Source organism: Gopherus flavomarginatus, chromosome 6 (assembly GCF_025201925.1).
Source record: "Gopherus flavomarginatus isolate rGopFla2 chromosome 6, rGopFla2.mat.asm, whole genome shotgun sequence".
Taxonomy (NCBI): Eukaryota; Metazoa; Chordata; order Testudines; family Testudinidae; genus Gopherus; species Gopherus flavomarginatus.
Window position 1 is genome coordinate 66,708,252 of NC_066622.1, and position 21,327 is coordinate 66,729,578.

Genomic DNA, 21,327 nt, shown 5'->3' on the forward strand with positions numbered 1-21,327 from the left:
GGCTTACATAGAAAGAGCTGTGGTAACTTATAACAGGGCAGTCACACTGTTATCAGTCTCTGAAGAGAAAGCAAGCAGGTCTGTTCAGGCAGACTCTTTTTGCTGAGAATAACACCATTAAGGCAGGGAATTGTTCGGACTTTAAATACCTTGATGTCACCAGGTCTTAGTGGGTCACAGTTGAGGATGCCAAATTCAGGACAGACCGCTGAGAAATACGGCAAATTACAAGATGGTGTATTTCCAGGAGCACTGCCAGCTTTTTTGCCACCCTAGGCAGCGGAAGGTCCCGCTGCCAACAGAGGCGGCGGAAGGTCCGGCCGCCTCAGTTGCCGCCCCCCAAATGTTAGTGCCCTAGGCAACCGCCTAGGTCGCCTAATAGGTTGCGCCGGCCCTGTGTATTCCTGGGGAACAAGGCTGGAAGCTGGGGTGATTTGGCTGGTGCCTTTCGCTGTGTAATTCATGAGCGATTCTGGGAGCATTTATGCAATCTAGCTGGGTGTGGGGCTCCACAGTGCAATCGGTGGCATGATTGCAGCCCGTGCAGAGATGTTCCCCAGCCGACTCCTGTAACTATAGTGGTGAAGCTGCAGCTCGAGTAGGCACTCAAGGTCCCAGGTTAGCGTTATGGGCTACATGTGCTGCCATCCCACCTCCTCGTTGCGGGGTAGAGAGACAAAGACGACCCCCAATGTCAGTTCTGGGCAGGCTCAGAGTCAGCACAAGGCCAAGGAAGTTCTGAAATGCCCATGTGGTTGTACTGAGTGATAGCAGCACCTGGAAGAGTTTGCTGCTTGTCACTAGCAAAGCATTGTGAGAGACAGCCCAGGTTGGAGAGTTAAGGGGGCACAGTTGTCCTACAGTCCAAGGCTGCACCCCAGGGATCCCATCACAAGATCATATACATACAATTGATTTTCAGTGTTCATAGATCAGGATCACAGCAGTGATGGAATAAATTGCTAGCTCACAAACAGATTGGGATTCATCAGTCCTTGTTCAAAGCAGTCTTCTTAGAAATCCAGTCCAGAGAAATGAAGCAGGAAATGAAGACAAAATGGAGCTCTCTCGCGTCCTTTTACATCCTCTGTGATGTGCATGGAATTTTACTATCCCAAACAAAGCCTACAGCCCAGATGCATGGAAAATTACTGGCCCAAGATGGAATCCAGGGTCACATGAGCATATCACATGCCCTTACATGCTTTGATGACCCACAGGACTAGCTGTTACCCATATTCTTTCTGAGGTATCCACAGGAAAGGCGTACTGGGCAGGATGAACTTCTTCTATGACCCATTGTGAGCTGAGTGTCCGTAATGGGCCATCAACACATAGCTGTCTGACCCTAATGTAAATTCTATGGGAGGTGTGGAGGGTTGTTACCCAGGAATACAACATATGCATAAGATACCAGTAGATGGTCAATATTCATAACTTCAGAAATAAAAATGATACATGCTTATAAACAGGATAATCATACATAGCTACTCATAATTTTTCCATTGATGCCTGACATGATATACTTTGTACAAGATAGGGGTTGAGGCAGCACGGTCTCCGTCAACCTGGCACTGCCGGTGCGGGTTATACAATCCATAGGCAAGCCTGCCTTACTGAGGCCGCCCTCTGTGGGACTTGCTGAGAGGCACTGATCCCACTCTCGGTCCCGTCAACGATCTCGGTCCCGGCGCCGCTCTCCATCGCGGTACCAGTCGCACTCACGGCACCACTCAGCCTCCCGTTCGCCTGCCTGGTACGCCCGGTACCGATCCGGCTCCTGGCACCGTTCACAGCACCGCTCATCTCGCAGCCAGTCTAGGTGAAGAGATCGAGATCCTGGTTGACCTCCCGGCACCGCCATGGTCGTAGGTCCTGGTCTCGCTCATGGTACCGTTACAGCTCCTCGTACCACTCCCCGGTGCCATCCCAAGAAAGACCAGCTCGAGACGCGGCTCCTCCTCAGGGTCTCTCAGCACCCCCTTGGCCATCGAGACACACCTCGGTGTTGTCTCATGATGGGAGTGCTTATGCACAGGCCCGAGACTCTGACGTGCCCAGCCACACATTCCCGGAGAGCCAAGGCCACAAGCAAGGTCCCCATCAGTGGTCTTTCTGGACACCTTGGGCGTACCACCAAATCCAAGGTGCTCCCCCGGCTGCACCACGGTCTGCCTCATCGGAACATAGTGTGCCAGAGGCAACTGTAACCCTCCCCACCCCCGTGGGTATGGATGAGGCTTCTATACCACCGGCAGACACCCAGGCCCTACCTGAGCCTGATGCTGCCCCTCAAGAACAGGAGTCCCCACAGGACCCTCTTGTCAAGGCCTCTCCTCTTCCTCCTCACCAGATGAGGCGGTGGCAAGGACATCCTCCTCCGGCCCTCCCCCAATTGACCTGAGGGCTCATCAAGACCTTCTGCAACGGTTGGCGCAGAATATGAATCTGCAGGTGGAGGAGATCCCTGAAATAGAGGACCCAGTGGTAGATACCTTATCAGCAAGAGTGGTCTTGCCTTTTATTCGCACTATTCAGGTGAACACTGATACCATCTGGCAATCCCCAGCCTCTATTACCCCCACAGCCAAGGGAGTAGAGAGGAAGTACATGGTGCCTTCCAAAGGGTACGAATATCTGTACATGCACCCTCCTCCTTGCTCCCTAGAGATGCAATCGGTCAACGAAAGGGAACATCATGGCCAGCAAGCTCCTGCTCCCAAGTCTAAGGAGGCTGGGCGCATGGACTTGTTGAGCTGTAAAATATATTCTGCAGGGAGCCTTCAGCTTAGGGCGGCAAACCAGCAAGCTCTCTTCAGTCGCTACAATTACAATATGTGGGCTTCTATGGGGAAATTCACAGAGCTGGTTCCCCAAGGCTCCCGCCAGGAGTTTGCAGCCCTATTGGAAGAGGGAATGAAGGTAGCGAGAACCTCCCTCCAAGCTTCCTTGGACGCAGCTGACTCTGCGGCCAGAACTCTGGCTTGAGGAGTAGCGATGCGATGAATCTCCTGGCTCCAGGTGTCAGGCCTTCCACCTGAATTACAGCAGACTATACAATACTTGCCCTTTGAAGGCTAGGGGCTATTTTCTGAAAAAACTGACCTTAGGCTGCAAAGCCTAAAGGACAACAGAATAATTATGCGCTCGCTGGGGATGCACACCCCAGTGACTCAACGCAGGTCCTTCCGCCCCCAACCTCACTGCACTTACCCCCCCGCCTAGGCCACGACAGGACTTCGCCAGAAGACGTGGCCGGGGGAATCGCTGGAGGCAGTCTGGCCCCCAAGGGGATCAAACTCAGGGCCCCCCTAAACCATCTGTCGGGCCCAAACAGAACTTTTGAAAGGGTGCCCGACGATGGTGCACCAGTTGTTTTCCCGGATCCTTCTCCACCCTTTTACAACTGCTTCTCCCATTTCCTTCCTGCATGGTCCCGGCTAACATCGGATCGTTGGGTTCTGTGCACGGTGGAATTGGGATACCACCTTCAGTTTGTTTCATCCCTGCCTTCCCACCATCCCTCCTCATCCCTTTTCAGGGACCCCTCTCACGAGCAATTCCTCTTACAAGAGGTCCAGACACTCCTAACCTCAGGAGCTATAGAGGAGGTACTGAAAGACTTGAGGGGCAAGGGGTTTTATTCCCAGTAGTTCCTAATCCCCAAGGCAAAGGGAGGTCTAAGACCGATCCTAGACCTGCGAGGACTCAACAAATTTATGATAAAGTTGAAGTTCCGCATGATATCTCTGGAGACCATTATCCCGTCATTGGATCTCGGAGACTGGTATGGCACCCTCGATATGAAGGACGCGTATTTCCACATTACAATTTACCCACTACACAGACGGTACCTCCGTTTTGTGGTCAACCAACACCATTTTCAATTTACAATCCTTCCATTCGGCCTTTCTACAGCCCCACGAGTATTCACAAAATGCATGGCTGTAGTCACCTCCTCCCTCCGTTGTCGTTGGGTGCACGTCTTCCCAAATCTTGACGATTGGCTCATTCGAGGGACCTCCGAGACACAAGTGAGATGTCACGTGGGCATCGTCAAAGATCTCCTCAGGCGATTAGGCCTGATGATCAATATAGAGAAGTCCTCTCTGGTTCCCACACAGAGAATAGACTTCATTGGGGCCATCCTGGACTCCAATCTTGCCAGAGCCTGCCTACCACAGCCTAGGTTTCAGGTGATGGTAACAATTATTCAAGGCCTCCAAAAATTTCCGACAACATCGGCTTGCACTTGTCTCGATCTCCTAGGCCACATGGCTGCCTGCACCTTCATGACCAAACACGCCAGACTACGCCTCCGTCCACTCCAAACTTGGCTCGCCTCAGTATACCAGCCAGGCCGAGACAGCCTGGACACGATCCTCACTGTTCCCGCGAATATCTTAAGCTCCTTGACCTGATGGCTGACTCCCACCCTAATCTGTGCAGGGATACTATTCCACCCACCGCAACCTTCGATAGCCCTAACCACAGACGCATCATCTCTGGGTTGGGGTGCCCACCTCGAGGGTCTCCGCACTCAAGGCCTCTGGTCAGCTCAAGAACTAACCTTACACATCAATGTGCGGGAGCTGAGGGCGGTTCATCTAGTGTGCCAGGTGTTTCAAAAGCATCTCCAAGGCCGTTGTGTATCAGTGTTCACGGACAACACAACGGTCATGTTTTACATAAACAAGCAGGGCAGAGCACGCTCCTCTCTCCTTTGTCAGGAAGCCATTCAGCTCTGTAACTTTTGCATAGCCCACTCGATCGATCTGGTAGCGTCCTTTCTCCCAGGAGTTCAGAACACGCTGGCGGATCATCTCAGCAGAGCCTTCCTGTCTCACGAGTGGTCGATTTGTCCGGATGTCATCCATTCTGTTTTCTGGAAGTGGGGCTTTCCCCACATAGACCTCTTCGCCTCTCGCAAGAATCGGAAGTGCCATGTGTTCTGCTCCTTCCAGGGTCGTTCCCCGGGCTCCCTCTCAGACGCATTCCTGATAACTTGGAAAGACCATCTCCTCTACGCCTTTTCACCGTTCCCGCTGATCCACAGGGTCCTGTTCAAGGTCCACAGAGACAAGGGCCATCTGATTCTGATCACTTTGGCATGGCCGAGACAACACTGGTACACCGCGTTGTTCGACCTGTCAGTGACCGACCCAATCCCCCTACTCCTCTGGCCAGACCTCATTACTCAAGACCACGGCGGACTTTGCCACCCAGCCGTACAGTCCCTTCACCTCACAGCATGGATGCTGCGTGGTTAAACCAGTCCGAGTTACGTTGCTCCGCCTCGGTCCAGCAGGTTCTTCTGGGCAGTAGGAAGCCTTCCACTAGGCTGACATACCTGGCCAAGTGGAAGCGTTTCTCCTGTTGGTGCGCTCAGCATAATACTGTCCCCAGACAGGCACCAGTTCCTACTGTCCTGGAGTATATCTGGTCCCTAAAACAGCATGGCCTAGTGGTCTCATCCATAAAGATTCACTTGGTGGCCATCTCCACCTTCCATCCAGGGTAGAATGGGCGCTCTGTCTTTTTGGACCCCATGGTTTCCAGGTTCCTCTAGGGCCTGGAACATTTGTACCCACAGATTCGACGCCCGTCCCTGACGTGGGACCTCAATCTGGTTCTATCCAGGCTCATGGGTGCCCCCTTCGAGCCGTTAGCCACCAGCTCACTGCTGTACCTCTCCTGGAAGACAGCCTCTCTCATTGCCATTACATCAGCAAGGCGGGTATCCGAACTTCGGGCCCTCACAGCGGACCCCCGGTATACAGTGTTTCACAAGGACAAGGTACAGCTGTGTCCTCACCCCACCTTCCTCCCTAAGGTGGTGTCTGCCTTCCACGTTAATCGGGACATCTTCCTCCCGGTCTTCTTCCCGAAACCGCGTTCATAACGTCGGGAACAGCAGTTGCATTCCCTGGACATCTGTAGGGCTCTCGCCTTTTACATCGAAAGAACAAAGCCCTTTCAAAAGTCTCCCCAACTCTTCGTAGCGGTGGCAGACCGGATGAAGGGCCTTCCAGTCTCTTCGCAGAGAATTTCATCTTGGGTGACGTCTTGCATCCATGCCTGATCTGACTTGGTCACGTCCCAGCTAGCCATCTCACCGCCCATTCTACTCGGGCTCAAGCTTCATCTGCTGTCATCCTGGCCCACGTACCCGTCCAGGAGATATGTTGGGCAGCTACTTGGTCATCTGTGCACACCTTCGCGTCACACTATGCATTGGTACAACAGTCCAGAGATGACGTGGCATTTGGTTCAGCAGTGTTACATTCTGCGTCATCTCACTCCGATCCCACCGCCTAGGTAAGGCTTGGGAGTCACCTAATTAGAATCGATATTAGCAAGCACTCGAAGAAGAAAAGACGGTTACTCACCTTTGTAACTGTTGTTCTTCGAGATGTGTTGCTCATATCCATTCCAAACCTGCCCTCCTTCTCCTCTGTGGAGTAGCTGGCAAAAAGGAACTGAAGGGCCGTTGGGTCGGCAGGGGTATATATCCGGTGCCATAACAGCGCCACTCCAGGGGCGCAACCCAGCCAACCCACCAAGTGTTGATAGGTAAAAATCTTCTGATGATCATGCACACGGCGCGTGCACACCTAATTGGAATGGATATGAGCAACACATCTCGAAGAACAACAGTTACAAAGGTGAGTAACCATCTTTTCTTAGGGCTTGTCTATACTGGCACTTTACAGCACTGCAACTTTCTCGCTCAGGAGTGTGAAAAAACACATGCCTGAGCACTGCAAGTTTCAGCGCTGTAAAGTGCCAGTGTAGACAGTGCATCAGCGCCCCTTGCAAGGTGGGTTCTTTTAGAACAATGGGAGAGCTCTCTCCTAGCACTATGCCACGACTACACAAGCCATGTTAAAGCACACTTTCACGATAAAGATATTGCACTGCAGTACTTGTATGAGGTGAATTGAAAAATACTATTTCTTTTGTTTATCATTTTTACAGCGCAAATATTTATAAATCCAAAATAGTATACACTTTGTTTTCAATTACAACACAGAATACAATATATATGGAAATGTAGAAAAATAATCCAAAATATTTAATAAATTTCAATTGATATTCTATTAACAGTGCCGTTAAAACTGTGATTAATCACGATGAATTTTGTGAGTTAATCATGTGAGTTAACTGCGATTAATCGACAGCCCTAATATGCATAGATCCTTGCAGAACTGGGGTATAAAGGTCTTCCTCACCCTCCATGACCATAAAACTACATTCCACTGAAACAACAGAAGCATCAGCTATAAGAGTAAGACTAGTGTGTGACAGAGACTGAACTTTCTCTGAAGCGGGTCCACAACTGTCGAGCTCGCTCCTGGAACACAACATAGTGACCACAAACCTCACTGCTTTCAAACTGCAAGCCATCCCTTGACCTAACATAGTCAACATAGACTAGAGAAAGATTTCAACGGGAGCTAGATCTGCCCCTTGGAGATTATAATAGGAATCATTCATTTTGTAGTTGTATAACTATTCCACTTGCTGATCTGACATTGCAGGTTTATGGTGAACAGAAATACATCTTTATTCTTGTAGAGAATGAGTAGCTAAGAACATAAATGACACTTTAGATTTTAGGATTGAGATATGGCCATGTACTTCCTTGTGTTTGTTTCAGGACGTGTGATTGGCAGGTATCTCCAGAGCATTACTAGCATCAGAACTCAAGCAATTCCAAAATATTTCCATTAATTAACAGAGTGTTGCCAACACTTTGTTGATTCTAAGAGGAATTAGAAACTAAAAATTAGGGCTGCCAATTAATCGCAGTTAACTCACATGATTAACTAAAACAAAAATCACCATTTAAAAATTTTATTTCAATTAATCACTATTTTAATCGCACTGTTAAACAACAGAATACCAATTTAAATGTATTAAATATTTTTGGATGTTTTTCTTCATTTTCAAATATATTTGTTGGGGTATGTATCTATTGGTTGTCTGGGAAGTGGGCGGGCAAAGCCCGCCCACTGCTAAAGGATCCTCCCCCAGCCTAAGGGGAGGAACCACAGGGCCACAGAACCCACTGAGTTCGGGGGACAACTAATAAAAGAACAGGAGTGAGGTCAAAGGGTCAGAAGGAGGGAACCTGACAGGGACACCGAGCAGAGAACCCCGGACAGCGCCCACTGCTCCTCGAAGACGTCAAGGGAGCCAGTGGACGCTGCCCAGAGGAACTCCGCCCGGATGCGTGAACGGACCATGGATCGGAAGCAAGCCCCACAGTCACCGGGGTCTCCATCGCCCAACCTCCTCTCCCTGGTCGTGTAGATGGCCTTTTTAGCCAGGGCGAGGAGGAGGTTGACCAGGAGGTCCCGGGACTTCGTGGGGCCACGGATAGGGAGTGCATACAGAAGGAGGTGAGGGGAAAAGTGCAGCCAGAAATGTAAGAGGATGTTAATGAGGAGCCGGTGTAGGGGCTGCAACCTGGCGCACTCTAAGTAAATGTGCGCCAGGGTCTCCCTCACGCCGCAGAAGGGGCAGGTGTCCGGGACAGGGGTAAACCGCGCCAAGTACATGCCCGTGCTCACGGCCCCATGGAGGAGCCGCCAACTGATATCCCCAGTGGGCCTTGGGACCAGGGTGGAGTAGAGGCTGACCCACCGGGGCTCCTCACCCTCCAGAGGTGGCAGGAGGTCCCGCCACTTCGTATCGGGGTGGGACACGAGGGTGAGGAAGTGAAGGGTGTGGAGCACGAGCGTGTAGAGTTGTTTCCTTGGCGCGGTTTGGAATCGGACTTGCTGCAGGTCGTGCAGCCGGCTTGCGGAGAAGGGGTGGGGGGCCGGTCGGGCCTACGGGGCAGGGGCCCGATGAAAAGGTCCGGAGGGCTTGGGGTAGGGGGTGGGCGGGGCGTGCCCTCCTGCAGGACCCGGTTGAAGTAGGCCCGAGCAGCGGGCGGCAAAGCGGCCTCCACCTCCTGGAGTACGCGCCGGGGAGTACAAGGTCTGGAGAGCCCCATGCGTTGAGCGAGCGTCAGGGGATCCAGCCAGCCTCCCCGGTCATAGTCCAGGAGATCTCCGACCCTGGTAGCTTCCGCCAGGACCAACCTCTGGCGCACCGCGCGGGACTCCGCCACCTGCACACGAAGCTGGGGATTGTGTAGCAGGGGCTCCGCAAGGAGGTCGGCCCCCTAGGTGGCCGCCACGGACCTGGTCGCAGAGAACAGCTTCCAGGTCCGCAGGAGGTCCTGGTAGAAGACCGGCAGCCCGGAGAGATCTCGTGGAAGACCCCCTCGGTTCGAGATAGAGGAGCTGCTGGTCGTATCGGAGCCCTCGGAAGCGGCGCAGGAAGGCGTGCGCCAGGGCTCTCCATGCTGGACTACCCGCACCATAAAGGAGCCTCTGCAGTGCCTGGAGGCGGAAGACATGAACCTGAGTGCGCAGGCACTTCAGGCCCTGCCCTCCCTCCTCCAGGGGCAGGTGGAGTACCCCTGCAGGGAGCCAGTGCAGTCCTGGCCAAAAGAACTCCAGCACCACCTTCTGGAGGTCGGCCAGGAAGCCCGGGGCCGGGACCAGGGTGTTGAGCCGGTACCAGAGCATGGACAGGACCAGTTGGTTGAGCACCAGTGCCCTCCCTCGAAGGGAAAGGCACCGGAGGAATCCTGTCCATTTCCAGAGCCGCTCCGCCACCCTGCCGTGCAAACCTTGCCAGTTCTCCGGCGGAGACGGATGCGTGGCGGAAAGGTAAACGCTGAGATAGAGCAGCGGACCTGCGCTCCACCGGATGGCCTGAAGCGCGGGTGGGAGGGAGCCTGCCTGCCACCCGTCCCCGACCACCAGGCCAGAGCTCTTGACCCAATTGACCCGGGCGGAGGAGGCCGCCGAGTACACCGCCTGGCAAGCCTCCACCCGCGCCAAGTCGCCCGGGTCCTGGACCACGAGGAGCACATCGTCGGCGTATGCCGACAGGACCAGCCGCAGCTCCGGCTCCCGAAGCACCAACCCCGTCAACCTCCTGCGGAGGAGACAGAGGAAGGGCTCGATGGCCAGAGTGTACAGCTGGTTCGAGAGGGGGCACCCCTGCCGCACTCCCCGCCCGAAGCTGACCGGCTCGGTCAGGGTCCAGTTGAGCCTGACCAGACACTCTGAGGAAGCGTACAGCACCTGGAGTAAACCCACAAACTGGGACCCGAAGCCCAATGCTCGCAGAGTGCCCAGGAGATACCCGTGGTCCACCCTGTCGAATGCCTTCTCCTGATCCAGGGACAGGAGGGCGAATGACAGACCATCCCTGCACCCAAGCTCCAAGAGATCCCGGACCAGATAGAGGTTATCGAAGATGCTACGGCCCGGGACGGTGTAGGTCTGGTCTGGGTGGATCACGTCCTCCAGCACGGACCCCAGCTGCAGCGAGATGGCCTTGGCGATGATTTTGTAGTCCGTGCTGAGGAGTGAGACGGGATGCCAATTCCGTAAATCGCGGAGGTCCCCCTTCTTCAGTAATAAGGCGAGCACAGCTCGCCTGCACGAGAGAGGGAGGACCCCGCGGTAGAACTCCACGGTCAGCCCATCCATGCCCGGAGACTTGTTGGTGGGCATGCGACGGAGGGTATCCGAGAACTCAGCCAGAGAGAGGCAGCTCTAGCCGGTCCCGGGCGCCCGCACTGAGCGTCGGGAGCCCGTCCCAAAGCACTCTGCGAGCGGCAGGATCGGTCGGATCCGGGGAGAAATGGTGCGCGTAGAAGGTCCGGGCCCTCTCGCACATCTCCGCCGGATCCGTGAGGGGGGTACCGTCCTCCGCCAGAAGGCAGGTGACGTGCTTCTTGGCCCCCCTCCATTTCTCCAGGGCGTAGAAGAAGCGGGAGCCGCGATCCATCTCCCGAAGGAGGCGGATGCGGGAGCGAACAAAGGCACCCCGAGCCCGATGGTCCTCGAGGACCCGGAGCTCCTCCCGCTTCTCCTGGCACGCTCCGCAAAGGGATGGATCCTCAGGGCTGGCGGCCAGACTCCTCTCCAGCTCTAAGACCTCCCGTTCCAACTGCCCTATCGCCGCATCCCTCCGTCGGCTGACGCCCCGGGTGTAGTCACGGCAGAAGAGCAGGGCGCGCACCTTCCCCACATCCCACCAGCGCTGTGCCAAGGGAAAGGTGCGCTGCTGCCCTCGCCAGGCCAGCCAGAACTCCCGGAAGGACGCCACGAAGCCCGCATCCTCCAGCAAGCTGTTGTTGAAGTGCCAATAGGCCGGCCCCGGCCTCTCTGCACTGAGGGAGGCCGTTACGGTGATGAGGTGGTGATCGGAAAAAGGGGCCGGCCGGACGCTGGAGGACTGGGCCCGTGAAAGGTGGAAGCGTGACATGTAGATGCAGTCCAACCAGGAGTGGCACGACCAGTGGGCCCCCACCTGGACATAGGTGAACATGGAGACATCGTCCGAGTGGTGGTCGCGCCAGACGTCCACCAGGGAGTGAGGGTTGACGATCTCCTGGAGGACATCCGCAGCGGCCGGGCTCCGCTCGGTTCCCGAGCGGTCCCGCTCCTCTAGGACGATGTTGAAGTCCCCGCCCAGGACCAGGCACTCAGGAGGATCCAAGGAGCCGAGGAAGGCGGATGCCTGCTGATAGAATGGCAGACGCTCCGGGGCCAATGTCGGGGCATAGACGTTCACGAGGTTGACCACGAGCCCCTCCATGCGGACCCGGAGGTGCAGCAGGCGGCCCGGCACAGCCTTGGCGACCCCCAGCACCTCGGGCCGTAGGTCGGGGGAGAACAGGGTAGCTACTCCAGCCCGATGGGTTGTGAGATGGCTGAAGTAGACCCCATCCCCCCACTCCAGCCGCCAGGTGGCTTCGGCGGCCGGATCCGTGTGGGTCTGCTGCAGGAAAACCACAGAGTACCCCCCCTCCCGAAGGAAGGAGAGCCCCTGGCTCCTGCGGAAACCCACCCTACAGCTCCGGGTGTTCAAGGTGGCAAAGGTGACGAGCGCCATGAGGAGGGCTGGGGGGGGTCCTCGCCAGCAGGGGCGCTCACGGCCCCTGTTGGGCCGCGCAGCAAACCGTGACCCACCCCGAAGGTGGGCAAGGAGTCACGGAAGCTGCGGACCTGGTGGTAAGCCGCGGCACCCTGCTTCCTGGTCCTCCTGCCCTCCCCCATGAGGGCCCTCGCGGCCCGGAGGATCTGGTGGAAATCCCCCCAGCGCTGGAGAGCAAGCGCTACCTTGTTGCGGGAGCCCCTGACGTCTTCCAGGAACTCCCGCAGCTCCTCTCGTAACGTATGGGGGCGTGGGGTCACTGGCCTCCAGCGATCCACCGGCGGGGCCCCTGGGACAGCCCCATGGCCTACTGAGATGGGCAGGCAAGGGGCGGACCTGCGACGTGGTGCCCGATGGGCCGACGCCACGCGCTCCGCCTCAGACCCCGGCTCGATGGAGGGCGGCGGAGGGAAGAGTGCAGCCCCGAGGGGGTCGGGACTGTGAAACGTAAGGAACGCTCCCTGGGGGCCTCCCTCCGGGAAAGGGAAGGAGACAGCCCCAGGGGCGGCAATAACAGCGTGGGAGGTGGAGGGGACAGGGACGGGGTCAGGAGTAAGGGCAGGGCTGGGGTCAGGAGCAGGGTCGGGAGGAGGGACAGACATGGGACTCTGGGCCGCAGGAGCTGAAACGTCAGGAGGTGGCTCCTCGCGGCCAGACACAGGGGTTTGAGGGGTAGGGAGGCGGTCCCCGGGGACACCGGGTTCAGGCTCAACCGCTGGCAGGGCAGCCTCAGCGGTGAGGGATGCAGAACCCTCAGTGGGGCCTCCACCCAGGAAGGAAACCGGTTGCCCCGCGCCACCGAGGGATACCCCTGCTGGCTCGCCTCCCGGCCGTGAGGCACCAGCCCTCGCCTCAACAGGCTCGGCGGGCGTCAGCGGGGTGCCCTCCGCGGTCGGGCAGGCAGAAGAGTCTAGGGGGCCCCCAGAGGCGGGAGTGGACGCAGCAGTCGGGGCGATGGGACAAAGGGAGGGGGAATCCGGGGTGAGGTTGGCTAGGTCAGGGCCCGCTGACAGAGGGTCGTTCTCCCCCAGGGTAACTGGGGTCAGACCCAGGGCCTCGATCTCCTCAAAGAGGGAGGGGAGCTCACCGCCCACCACCCCGGGGTCGTCCCCACTTGCACCCGAGGTGACGCTCACCATGGTTGTAGGGAGCACAGGCGGCACGGGGATAGGAGGGGACACATCAGGGGCCTCCGCCGGGAGGGACTGCGGAGGAGGGACAGTGGTACTCTCCAGTGCTGCCACGTCTTCCCCAGCTGGGACTGGCATATGGTCCGATCCCGCGGGCATGGTGGAAGGCTTGGGGTCTGCGGCCCCCTTCCTGGTCTTACGGGAGGCTTCTGCATCAGATGGCACGAGCGGAGCCCGAGCCTTCCACTTGCCCCGCCTGCCCTGTACTAGGGTCCAGCCCTCCATGGTGTCACCTGCGGGCTGGTCGACAGGGGTTGGGTCGGAGGGCAGGGATGTTGGTTTGTGGACTTGGAGGGGCACTGGTGGGACAGCCAGAGGAAGGGAAGATACCCCCTGGGGAGGGCCCTCTCCCATGGCCAGCGGTACCCCTACCGCACCCTCCTCCACAGGCCCCGCCAGCACGCAGGCAGCGGAGGCAGGGCTCTCCTGCTTGTCTGGGCATGCCGAGGGAGGTACCCCTGCAGCCCGAGCGGGAGCAGTGATGGATTGAGGAGGAGGAGGGGTGGCCCTGGGCACCGGGCGGCCAGGCGCCCCGGCGATGACGTGGCCGGCACTCTGCCGGGGCTCGGGGGTCCCGGGTGCTCCTCCGAGCTGGGCCAAGGGGCAGTCCCTCCGGATGTGCCCTGTCGCCCGGCAGAGGTAACACCGGGCCTCCCCCGTAGAATAGTGCACCCGGTAATGGGCCCCCTGATAGGGGACCAGGAAGGACCCCTCGAGCGCCTCTCCGCCACGCGCCGCCGGCTGCAGTTGAAGCTGCACCTACCGGCGGAATGAGAGGACGTGACGGAGGGCGGGGTCCTTGCAGCCCAAGGGGAGAGGGCTCACTATAGAGATGGGCTTCCCCAGAGTCGAGAGGGCGGGTAGCAGGGCAGCATTGGGAAGGAAGGGAGGGACGGATGTCAGAACAACACGGACACCCAGGTCCTCCAGCGGGACGAACACGCCCCCCACCGCCAGGCCCTTCTCCACCACCTCCTGGGCGGCAGCCTCCGAGGCAAGGAAGAAGACCACCTTGCCATACATTTTGGAGGCCGCCACGATGGCCGTGGGCCCCACCACCCTTGCCAACGCCCGCACGTAGGTCTCCACGTGGGGCGAGGCGGGCACCAAGAGGCAACGGACGCCGTGCTTCCTGGTCAAGGTGTGGAACGGGCCCCGGCCGCCGTAGGTGGTACTGGAGGCGGCGGTCGGGGGAGATGACGTAGCGGCAGTCTGGGGGGCCGCCGCCACCTGGGCGTATGCCCTGGGGGCCGGGGGAGGGGCACCCGCAGAGTTGGTGGAGGGAACAGCGGGGAGGGACGCTGCAGCCGGTGGCGGAGCCGTGGCAGTGGTGGCAGCCACTGCCATGGAGGGCTTAGTCTTCCGAGCAGGGCCCTTCCCCTTCCTCTTGCCCTGGCCCTTTCTGCCAGCTGGGGGGGATCCCCCAGAATCGGAGGGGGCAAGGGACGTGGCAGCAGTGGAGGTCACCCCGGCGCCTGGCGCTGCCGGCGCTTTAGCGGGAGAGGTGGCAAGCGGTCCGGCAGCGGCGGCTGAGGCTGAGACTGGGGGGTTTTGGGGGAGAGCAGGCGGGGGAAGGGGGACAGGGGTTGTCCCAGGAGTCCCACCCGCTGCGTCTCCCGCCATGGTGAGTAGGGAGGGAGGGAAAGCAGGTCAACCACTCCTCCCTGCTAGGCTGTAGGCAGGGGAGGAGGGGGCCAAAATGGGGGAGGGGGCAGAGAAGGGGACTATCAAGGACTTGCGGGGGGTCAGTCACCGACACAAGATTGAAATCCGGCTCCTCTAGCTGCACTAGGGGAGGGAGGGATACAACAGCAATTGGGGGGTGCAGTGCAAGAGGGACAAACTCAAACAGGGGGGAAGCACAAGCGCACTAAAGGGGCATGGGCGCACGAGGGGGGGGCGATCAGGATGAAGGGGCCATAGGGAAGGGGAGCAACCAGGCTGGGAGTGGGGCAGAGGGACCAAGGGGCTAGCTGCAGGGCTGGGGCAGGACAAACAGAGCTGCAAAGGGAGACGGGCGGGGCAGGCAAACAAACTGAAGCTGGGGGGGGAGGGGAAATGCTACAAGGGGCAATGGGGCAGGTAACAAGGGGTAAAGCTAGGGGGCCTGTTGCAGAGGGGAAGGGGTCAGTCCAGGGGAGGGGGGGTGCGTGCACCCACGAGCACTTGTGCAAAGTCAATAGGGGTGGCTGGCTGCTGCTGGAGGCCCAAACGGTGGCAATAGGGCGTGGCAAGCCAGGCAAGCAGCTGAATCCCAGAGGTGGGGGCCGAGGCAGATGGTAAGCAGTCTGTGGGGCTGGTGGAGGGGGCAGCGGTGGTTGGGGGGAGGGGACACAGATGGACCAGGGGGCAGGCTCCACGCCACACCCCCTGTGCCCCCACAAACACAGTCTACACCCCCACCACTAGAGCACAGTCAAAGAGTTACTCAGTTTCTGAGGGCCCCCTCCACAGTGGTCTCCAGAGTCTTCCTGTGTGCTCCCCCAGCAGCCGGTGGTCTTCTCAGTCTTCACCTTCCTCCAGGCTCCAGCAGCTCCCAGGCAAACACAGCTCCAGCAGCAGCAGCAGCAGCTCCTTCTCCAGCAACCCTGGTGGCCAGGCAGGAAGGACCCCACGTAGGTGGTAGCAGCAGTGGTGGTGGTGATGGTGATGGGGTCCTGGCTTCTCCCCCCGGAGGTGGAGGAGTTGGGGCTGGCCAGCAAGGCCCCCCCACCTCGCCCCGCCCCACCCAGCAGCAGTGGCAGCAAGCAGCAGCAGCAGTCCAGCAAAGGAGCGCTCCAGCCAGCAGCAGCAGCCCAGGAAGGGAGAAGGGGCTCTAGCCAGCAAGGCAGCCAGAGAAGGGAGAGCACTCCAGCCAGCAGGGCAGCCCAAGCAGAGAGAGCGCTCCCGGTAGCAGCATGCTGACCCTACTCCTGCCCTGAAGGGGGTGAAAATAGCCCTGGGAGTGGGCTGTGGCAGGGAACCAATAGGCTGATTGGGGGAAGTAGCCACAGCTGGGCTGCGCCCCAATCAGGCCACAGCTGGCTCTATTAAAGGGCTGCTAGGCAGGAACTAAGGCAGTCTCTCTTAAGCTTATGAGAGAGAAGGGCCTACTGGCCTGAGAGGAGCAGGGCTGGAGAAAGGCTAGAGGGGTTGGGGAGCTCTAGCAGGGCAACTCTGCAGGCTTTGAGAAGGGCCTCAAGAAGGTCCTGAGGCTGCAGAGGTGCAGTCCAAGGGTTATGCAAGGGAGCAGGTCTAAACCCCTCTTGCTTATGATGAGTGGTGTTTACACTGCAGTCTGCCCCAGGGAACGGGGGCTAGTTGATGACTGGCAGTGGCCATAGACTGAGGTGAGGTTGGGGTAGAGGGTTGGGGGTTCCCTGGGGAGGGGAGATGCAGACTTTTGTGAGGTACTGCTGGGGCAGAGGGCACTCAGGCTGGAAACAGAGCTAATTCACTGGATAACCAGCAGGAAGTGCCACCAGTGAGTCACCATGTTGCTGCTGGGTATGTAAGGGTTAAATAAAGACCTGGGTAACTGCTATCATGGTAATAGGGAGTAAGGCACAGGAAATTACTATTTCTTTGCTTGATAAAGTTGCCATCCTTTCCCCTTCCCCTCTGCTTGTTAAGAATAGATCAGCATTGCACCTGCATAGGGAATATGGTTGTCTGAAGGACACCCTTTGTATGAAGAAGTGTTATCTTCCTCTCCCAGCTACATAAATGAGCTCAGGGTCATGGCACCTTCCTCCCTTCTCTGTGAACTGCTGATAAACAATGATTAAACAAAAGAAACAGTATTTTTCAATTCACTTCTGTCATGGTATAATTCCCCACTCTGAACCCCAGCTTCCAAAAGATGGGGTACCAGCATGAATTCCTCTAAGCTCAATTACCAGCTTAGTACTTGTAGCACTGCCACCAACCAGGAATTCCAGTGCCTGGTCCACTTTGGTCTCCCCAAAACCTTGCCCGGGGACCCCCAAGACCCAGACCCTCTGGATCTTAACACAAGGAAAGTAAATCCTTTCCCTCACCGTTGCCTCTCCCAGGCTTCCCCTCCCTGGGTTATCCTGGAAGATCACTGTGATTCAAACTCCTTGAATCTTAAAAGAGAGAGGAAAATTCACCTTCCCCCCTCCTTCTCTCTCCCCCTCCCAGACTCTCCCTGAGAGAGAAAGTGATCCTAACACAGAGAGAAAATTAACCTCTCTCTCCCCCTTCCCTCCTTTCTCCCCACCAATTCCCTGGTGAATCCAGACCCAGTCCCCTGGGGTCTCACCAGAATAAAAGAAAAATCAGGTTCTTAAACAAGAAAAGCTTTTAATTAAAGAAAGAAAAAACAGTAAAAATTATCTTTGTAAATTTGAGATGGAATATATTACAGGGTCTTTCAGCTATAGACACTGGGAATACCCTCCCAGCCTAAGTATACAAGTACAAAATAAAATCCTTTCAGCAAAATACAAATTTGAACTCCTCCCAGCCAAATACACATTTGCAAATAAAGAAAACAAACATAAGCCTAACTCACCTTATCACCTAGTACTTACTATTTTGAATCTATAAGAACCTGTATCAGGGAGATTGGAGAGAAACCTGGTTGCACCTCTGGTCGCTCTCAGAACCCAGAGAGAACAACCACCAAAAACTAACAGCACACACAAAAACTTCCCTCCCTCAAGATTTGAAAGTATCCTGTCCCCTGATTGGTCCTCTGGTCAGGTGACAGCCAGGCTCACTGATCTTGTTAACCCTTTACAGGCAAAAGAGATATGAAGTACTTTTGTTCTATTAACTCTTACTTATCTGTTTATGACAACTTCATACAAGACAAAGCCCTGGCTGGGATGATTTAGTTGGGCTTGGTCCTGCTTTGAGCCGGGGGTTGGAGTAGATGACCTTCTGAGGTCTTTTCCAACCCTAATCTTCTAGGATTCTATGAAGTACTGTAATGCAATCTCTTCATTGTGAAAGTGCAACTTACAAATGTAGCTTTTTTTGTTTGTTACATAAATGCACTCAAAAACAAAACAATGTAAAACTGTAGAGCCTCCAAGTCCCATTCAGTTCTATCTCTTGTTCAGCCAATTGTTAAGACAAACAAGCTTGTTTACATTTACGGGAGAACTTGCTGCTCTCTTCTTATTTACAATGTCACCTGAAAGTGAGAACACGTGTTCACATGGTACTTTTGTAGCCGGCATCACAAGATATTTACGTGCCAGATGCGCTAAACGTTTGTATGCACCTTCATGCTTCAGTCACCATTCCAGAGGACATGGTTCCATGCTGATCAAGCTTGTTTAAAAAAAATGTGTTAATTCAGTTTTGACTGAACTCCTTGGGGGAGAACAGTACGTCTCACTTTATCTCAGCATTATCTCCCGCAAATGTAAACAAACTTGTTTGAGTGAATGGACTGACAGGACTTGAAGGCTCTAAAGTTTACATTGTTTTTATTTTTGAATGCAGTTATTTTTGTACATAATTCTACATTTGTAAGTTCAACTTTCATGATAAAAAAGAGATTGCTCTACAGTACTTGTACGAAGTGAATTGAAAAATACTATTTCTTTTTTTTACAGCACAAATATTTGTAATCAAAAATAAATATAAAGTGAGCACTGCACACTTTGTATTCTGTGTTTTAATTGAAATCAATATATTTGAAAATGTAGAAAACATCCAAAAATATTTAAAGAAATGGTATTCTATTATTGTTTAACAGTGTGATTAATCACGATTAATTTTTTTAATCACTTGACAGCCCTACTAAAAATATTAACTCATGTTAAATGGTTCTGAATTCCAGCTTCATTTGGGAAGAATTTCCAAACAGCAAGGATGAGATGAACTTCAATGCAGTGACTCCAGAATGCTTGTATTACTGGCATTAAAAAAAAGGGCAGAGGGGAGAAAGGGCCCATTTGAAAATATTTCTATATCTGTAGCTCCTCTGATCCTTAATAATAATAAAAAAAATAAAAAATCCCAGTGCTTTTCTAGTGGGCGAGGAAGTGCCAGCCCTTATGATTTTATCACAAATCTTGTGATATTATCTGGTATTTTTCATAAAGCCTCAGCTCCTGAAGTCCTGTGATTATGTGAGAATCTTGGCTTTCATTCTTTATTTTAAAAAAGCAAGTTTCTAGCACTTATAGTGGCGGAAGAAGATTGAAAACATGACCTCTAAATTCTCAAAACACAGAAGGCAAATCAAAAGAAGCTGAAAGCTAACTATGTTTAAACTCTCATGTTTTTTTAATCACCTGTGGCTTTTGGGGCTTAACTCATGATTTTTAAACACATGGGTTGGCCAGACTGCAAGTAACATGCAACATTTTAATACTGTGAAACTTGTGCATGGAGCCATCCTATTCAGCCCAAAGAAACCTCAGCCCTAGGCCCTGGTTCTGCTGAAGCACTCAAGTATGTGCTTAACTTGACTTTGGTGGTATTGAAGCATGCACTTTGCAGAACATGGACAGAAGGTTTTGAAGGTTTTGCACCCATTTCCTGAAGGTATTCCCACCCAATTCCCGCAGAAATCAATAGGAGTTTAATACTCGCTGGAATGTGAATTTGGAAGAGACGAGAGAATTTTCTTCGTTCTGGACTCATACCCACAATGCTACGAGACAACTGGGGAAGTGTATCAGCTGCTACTGGACGTGGTGCAAGGAACACCAGGAGCTGGGAGTCCTGTGCCACAGGTGAAGAACACAGATCACACTATCATCACTCTGAGGGCTAGAACCATGCTGGAGAGGACCCTGAAGGATGCCATCCACTGCCAACACATGGGAAAACCTGAAACAGAAGCCAAACCAGGGCAAGGCATTCGAGATGACGTACAAGTGGGATGTCAGCAACCACTTCCTCCCTGAGGGAAGCTTCACCTGATTTGCCGACTAAAGGTTTATCCACAAGGCCTGGCTCAACTGCATACCACTAAACAGAGCTGTCCACCACAGGAATTGGAACAAGCATTGCAGAAAGTGCAGCTATGCCATCGAGACTCTATCCCACATCCTGTGTAGCTGCAAGCTCCATTTGAGAGCTTGGCAGGTGCGACACAATGCCATCCAAGCTCACCTGGCCAGAGCCATCCCGCCACCCGTGGGGAAAGTTGCTGTAAATTCTGCCATCCCCGGAACTGATAGCCAACTGCAACCAGACATCATCATCACCAGCGAGGACCAGAAGATGATCATCATGGTGGACATCACAGTGCCATTTGAGAACTGGATCCTGGCCTTCCTCGATGCCTGAGCTTGAAAGGTAGAGAAATATGCCCCTCTGGCCAAAACCTTGAGAGCTAAGGGTTACCAGGTCCAGGCACACACACTGATCGTCGGAGCCTTAGGCGCGTGGGACCCCAGTAACGAGCGTTTACTGAGAGAATGCGGAATCGGTCAGCGCTACACTCGGCTGGTGCGGCAACTCATGGTGTCGGATGCCATCAAGTGGGCGAGGGACATCTACATAGAACACATCATTGGACGTTGGCAATACCAGGAGGGATGAATTGGAGTGCGGATGAGAAGCGCAATCAGGAAAGTAACATACTTACCTCCTGGATTGTATTTTCTAAATGGACAACCAACCCAGTGGCAGATTTAGAGTTAGTGGGGCCCTGTGTGCAGCTTCATATTTGGGCCCCTGCTTGGGACCCAGCCAAGAAAAAGAACATTCTCTCTTATCTCCCTCCACCCCATTTTTCATTCTTTTTTTCTTCATCTTCCTCCTAAATGATAAGTAATAGGAAGTAAATGAAAATAAAGTGAGGTACCTTGATTGGGGCAGAGGGTTGGGGTGCAGGAGGCAATGTGGGGTCAGACCCTGGGAGAGAGTTTGGGTGCTGGATGTGAGCTCTGGGCTGGAGTAGGGGGTTGGGATGTGAGAGGGGGTGAGGGCTCTGGGAGGAAGTTTGGGTGTGGGCTCTGGGCTAGGGCAGGAGGTTGGGGTATGGGAAGGGTCAGGGGGGTGGTGTGGCTCCCAAAGCGACTGGTGCACCCCTCTGGCAGTGGCTCCTAGTCAGGGGGGCAGGGGTTTTCTGTGCCCCACTGCCTGCAGGCACTGCCCCCGCTGCTCCCGTTGGCTGCAGTTCCTGGCCAATGGGAGCTGTGGAGTCAGAGCA

At 55.0% G+C, this 21,327-nt stretch overlaps 1 protein-coding gene across 1 annotated transcript in view; it reads left to right on the forward strand.

Annotated features, from left to right (window-relative positions):
* The window catches only part of SCD (stearoyl-CoA desaturase), an 870,279-nt gene that overhangs the window by 170,949 nt on the left and 678,003 nt on the right, over positions 1-21,327 (forward strand). The gene's annotated exons all lie outside the window — the stretch shown is intronic.